Raw genomic sequence first — 6117 nt, forward strand, 5'->3', positions numbered from 1 at the left:
TCAAGAGGAGAGAAAACTGGGTAGGCATCATTTATTTTTCTTTATATGTATATTCACCAATCAGAACTGCTTTATCCAGCATGAGTCTGACTTTAGTGGAAGATGTTTGTTTTTCAATAACTTCTGCAAATCAATTTACTTAATTAAATTCCTAACATAGTCTATTTGGGTAGGATTCAATCTGAGATTAAGACATCTACATTTAGGGAGTTGTTTCTAATGCCTAAACACAGATATGTATGCAATTTCAAAGATCAGTCATATCCTGCCTAGCCTCTAAAAGATACTTCAGAAGAGCATCAGTCTCCCATAGGTTCTGTGTCATATCTGTCTACCCTGTGCAGATGTCTTGAGTACTCCAGAGCTTCTGAAACTGAGCTAGAAACCTATGTTTAGGCAACTGAAATGTGCCCTTACGACAGAAGGCTAAATTCCTCCAAATATTTTGAGTATCTCCACAAATGAGACCCTGTTGTCTAAATACAGGTAGCCAGTGCAATTTGAAACACTCTAGGACATTTGAAACATCTGCAAAAAGCTAGCAAAACTTACACAGGACCCACAGAAGAAACTAAATGGGGCACATCATAATGCAGCTGAATCCTGTTCCAATTAGCTTCAATGAAATTTTAGAAGTCTACTGTCATGTAGAAACTTGTGAAGATGCACTTAAATTTGGTTAACTGAAATTCAGACTGAATCCTTCCCCTTTTTCATTCCCATATTTGTTTTAAACATTTCAAAGTCACAATTCTCCAATCTGTTCTGTAAATTATATTAATCATGGAATCATAGAATATCCTATGTTGGAAGGAACCCACACGGATCATTGAGTCCAACTCGTGGCTCAACTCAAGGCCACTCTAAATTCAAGCCATATGTCTGAGAGAGTTGTCCAAATGTTTCTTGAACTCTGACAGCTTGGGTCCCTGACCACTGCCCTGGGGGGCCTGTTCCAGCACCTGACCACACTGTCAGAGTACAACCTGAGGTCTACCCTGGATTTTGTTTACACCATCTCATATCCACAGAAAAGTTCCCTAAAACATTATATTTGTTCATGTTAAGACTAATTTTTCTGCATGGAGTAAAGAGTTTATATTTTTGTACAGAATACCAAGACATTAGTATTGAATCTGTGTTCATGGTGAGATAATCTATTCACATCATTCCACAATTTTTGGAAGTTGTATGTTTTGACCTATTTTCTTGCATTACCTTGCCTTTAGCAGAAGTTACCTAGCAGACTACAAACACCTGTTTGGTGTTTGTACCTTCGCTTCCATGGGGTTTATTCTAGCCCTGAGGTACCAAACAGCGTTGAAAGGCAGCTAATGCTTAGCTATTATTAGTTAGCTGGAGGGAACACTCAAGATTTCTGCCAGAGGGATGGCTGTTTTTTGTTTTGTTTTGTTTTGTTTTAATTAAAATATCCTATATCTGCATTTATATGAGGACAATTTAAAGAGCAGAAAAGAATTTAATTAAACTGCCATACAACACAGGGCAGTGATGTACAATGTTGTTCTCAGACAAGGTTTGAATTTCAGCTTGCTATTGAACTAAACTTATTGAGCATACATGCACATATATTTGCTTACACAACAGTTTCTGTCTAGAATAAGCTAAATAAGTTTCCAGGATGACAGAACAAGGTAAGTATTTGCTCATATTTGCCTTCTCCAAGAAGTATGGGCACTTGTTAAAGTCTCTTGGCACTATTTGTTCCAGCCTTAATCTGAGCACAGGCGTAACAGAAGATAGCAAACTATAAAATCAGGAATGACAAAAGCGATTCTAGGAACTGCAGCCAGAAAGAGATTAAATTAATGCTGTCTACGTGTTCAAGAAGGAAGCCAGCAGTCTTATTTCTGAGTAACAGCATCATATGCCTTTTCTTGCACAGCTCTGTTACATTAGTTGAATGCACTGTATTTTTATTAACATTACAATTTTAGACACGTCATTCCAGACTATGTCCCAGTGGCTGCAGTAGTTGGAAAGTTCCTTATGTATATATCATTTACAGTTGATACCAGTATGAACTTAAAGAAGGAAGTAGCAATAAGTTTGTATACCTATATATCTTTGTCTAAAACTACTTTGCTTTTTGATCAAAGTCTCTAGTGCTGGTTTTTCTAATTTTTTTGTGCAGAAGGATCATAAGATGCTCAAATGAGATTTCTGGGCAAGGCACATTTCCAGAATTCATTGATAGCTTTGCAGCCCACTCCATCCCTTGTTAGGCTGTTCAGTGAGTAGGCAATGAAAAATCTCCTCTTCAAGACAGATGGATTCCACCAGTAGCCTGGAAAATGTTCTCTCTTCCCCCTGGGACTTGCAGAAGATTAATCCCCTCCAAGGCTAGCCTAGCCTTAAATAACATTGGAAGAATAATAATAGTAAATTCCCTGGTCTGATTTGCCCTAGCCCATGAAATTAAAACCCCTCGGAAGATAACTGTCTAAATGAATAAAATTTGAAATATTAATTTCAATGTCTGCTTATATATCCAGAAGGAGTATATGAAGAGCACATAGTCCCAATTTTTCATAGGTATCTTGTCATCATGAAAATGCTATGTTTTCAGAGGAGAAAGAAGACTAAATTTTCATTTTGTCCTCCTATGGATAAAAGATAGATTTATCTTTAAAATGGTGGAAATTTCCTATTGGATCAGACCAATAGTACAACTAGTCCAGTACTATGCTTCAGGAGCAATGAGAAAGGTTATTTAAAGCCTGCTCATTTTCTGCAGTTCAACCCTGTTGTATTTCTTCTATATCTACCAATATTGCACTGGAACTGCCTTTACTGTCTTATTACTCTAGGGTTGTATTTTATGTTATATATGAGGTTTTTTTTGTTTTGTTTGTTTGTTTTTTACTAATATAATCTCTTTCTCAATTGTCTTTGAGAAAATAATGAGTCAAAAGCCTTGAGATGTTTCTACCTGAGATACTTCCAAGGCACCTACACATCAGAAATGCAGGCGGATCTAATGATTATTTTTGTACTTTCCTATACTGGCAAGACCAAATTCCTTAGCTATCCAGGCTGCCTTGACCTCTGGTGAAAATCTATGACAAGAGTCCAAATTGAGTGTGTGGGCTGGTTGTGAAGGCCAATTCTTTGTCCAAGAACTGTTAGATTGTAGCTATTTCTTCCTTTGACTTCTGTCAAGAATAAATTGTGTATCTTGCCTCCTGACTCATTGTCTTGAAGAAGGGGTTTCACTCTCATTTTTCTTCTTCTCCTGCTCCTGATAGATAAACAAAGAATCTATAACCAAGATTAAAGACCAGATGCTATAACTGAAAAGAAAGTTTCCTACAGGTTCAAACAGAGGAGTAGGATATACAACTGTCTCACACAATAGGTGAGCAAAAACACCAAATAGTATGAATTCAAGGCTAAGTAGGCATGCTTTCTTGCCCCCCTTCTCCCAGATCCCCAGCAAGGCCATACCTGAGAATAACTTTGCCACTGTGCAAAGTGAGGACATACAAAGAATACCTAGTTTCCATTATTTGGCCTTTCTTCAGCTGAAGGGATGAGAAAAGAATTTCTGGGTTTCTTGAATGAAGTCAAAAAACATCAACTCAGTTTGCATCTAAACATTGCAACTAGCTCTATGAGCACAGATGATTTTTTCTTCAGCAGCATACAGAATGCCTCACCAGTACAGATAAAATTTTCCCAGCTGGCACACACATTTCTGTAGCTGATGCCAGCATATCTCAATTAGCCGAACAAGCACATCGTCATCCTGCATGAAATTAAGTCAGCCCAGATAAAAACATTCTAAAGCTTTTTAAAATACATGGCATAGGAATACTGAAAGGCACTCTGTTCTTACTGGTATACATTTAACCATGCTCTGACATACATATATGTAATTTGAAGGCACATGCAAAGGTGCTTTTTGAAAACATAATTAGTGTACAATGGAGGTGGACAGGATGAGTCAATAAAAAGACCAAGTCTCAATGCATGATACTGAATAAAAAGCAATATACAGAGTGAAGAAATACAAAGAAATCTTGAAATAAGGTTCAAGAGGTGGTGGGGTAAGGTGAGAAATAATATTACTCAGCAAAGCAGGGAAGCACTAAAAAATGTGTTAATGGGTCATGGCATTGCCAAGCAATAGATGAGAAAAAAGAAAATAATTATAATTTTATGTAAGTGAAGCAACATTGCGTTTGTCAAGTGTAGAGAGAATGTTATTCATGCTGAAACAAGAGACAATCAAAATGAGTTTTAGATTTATTGAAAGTATGGGAAAGCCTTGCAAGTTTTGGATCTAGTCAGGATCTTAGCACTGAAATTAGAAGTGAACAATCTGTCACTCCTTAGCATTTCAGTGAGACTGTCATGGCAGAGGAGCTGCCTGGAGACCATAGAAGAACATTCTGCAGTGCTTACAGACAACAGAGCAGCCAGAGTACTCTCATTGATTAAGGTCGTAGAAGACTGACAAAGAAGCAGGAGAAGACATCAAGAAAAGCAAGCATGGCAGCTCCTACCAAGTTTGCCAGATGATCACCCTACTTATGTTTTTAATTATAATCTGAAAAGCCTGACATTAGAGATTAGGTAAGAGTCTGCTCTTTGAATTGGCTAATTATCTGTATCTGAATGTGATCAGTGTAAATCTGCACAACAGACATATCTGTATTTTGCATATAGCTTTCCCTTTGAAAATATTCATTTAAGAACACATTAACTCAAAGCTGTTTTAAATATATCATTTTATTATTTTATTTATAATACTTTTGGTCATCTTGATCTTAGATATTGCTCATTAGTCTAATTTTAAAAATTGCATAATCAACTTATGCATCAGGTAGTATTCTTAGCTCTGAATATTAAATAAAATGCATTTTTTATTCCAATTTCTCATCTGAAATGAATCCAAAATTTTCTTTACTCCTGTTTTAGGCATGCTTCTTGGTATTTATCAGTGCCTTTCAGTGACATAGTTCATTCCTAATAAATAGCTAGTCTATCTGATTAGGTGTCCAGTAAAGCAGAAATTTTCTTTTTCAGATTCTCTTTTGATTAGTACTTATCTGTCATAAGTCAGGTTTAAAATGACAACAGGACTGAATGCTATTATGAGATAAATTTCTCACAACATTCGGTGTTCATTCCACATCAAGATATACTGCAATGCAAATTCTACTTGTGTTTGTCTTTGTTTTGACTCACTTTTAATCTTATTGACATATTTTCATTCTGGTATGAACATTGTATCAGTTCTTCCTGTGTTTATGTGTAAGATTGTTTTAATTGTGCAGAAAAGGTATATCTGAAATATCTGTCAAGCCACTGACGTAAGTTTCTGTCTGTAGCCATCAAAAGGTTTGTCATGGTTTTGGCTAAGATAAGGTTAATTTTCTTCCTAGATGCTCATATGAAGCTGTTTTCAATTTTCAATAAAAATGATGATACCGTATCATTGTTTTTATTTGTTGCTTAGTACTTACACAGAATCGTGGATTCCCCTGCTTCTCCAGCTGCCCTTCCAGCAAGGAGCTAGAGGTGCTCAAGAAGCTAAGAAGTGACACAGCCAGGATAGATGGCTCAGACTGACCAAAGATATATTCCTTTCCGTATGACATCACATTCAATAACACAAGCTGAGTCCGGGGGAGAGCCACAGAGATGATCAGGGGACTGGAGCACTTCTCCTCTGAAGACAGCCTGAGGGATCTGGGCTTGGTCAACCTGGAGAAAAGATGGCTGCAGGGTAACCTCATTACAGCCTTTCAATACCTAAAGGGAGCCCACAAACAGGAGGGGATCAACTCTTTGAAAGGGTAGATAACAGCAGGACAAGGGAAAATGGTTTTAAGGGGAAATGGCTTTAAGTTGAAGAAGGGAAGATTTAGGGGGAAGTTCTTTACTATGAGAGTGGTGAGGTGCTGGAACCGGCTGCCCAGAGAGGTTGTGGATACCCCATCCCTGGAGGTGTTCAAGGCCAGATTGGATAGGGCCCTGGGCAGCCTGGTCTAGTATTAAATGTGGAAGTTGCTGGCTCTGCATGTGGTGAGGGGGTTGGAGATTCATAATCCTTGAGGTCCCTTCCAACCCTGGCCATTCTGTGATTCT

The sequence above is a fragment of the Meleagris gallopavo genome, chromosome 1 (genome assembly GCF_000146605.3).
Source record: "Meleagris gallopavo isolate NT-WF06-2002-E0010 breed Aviagen turkey brand Nicholas breeding stock chromosome 1, Turkey_5.1, whole genome shotgun sequence".
Taxonomy (NCBI): Eukaryota; Metazoa; Chordata; class Aves; order Galliformes; family Phasianidae; genus Meleagris; species Meleagris gallopavo.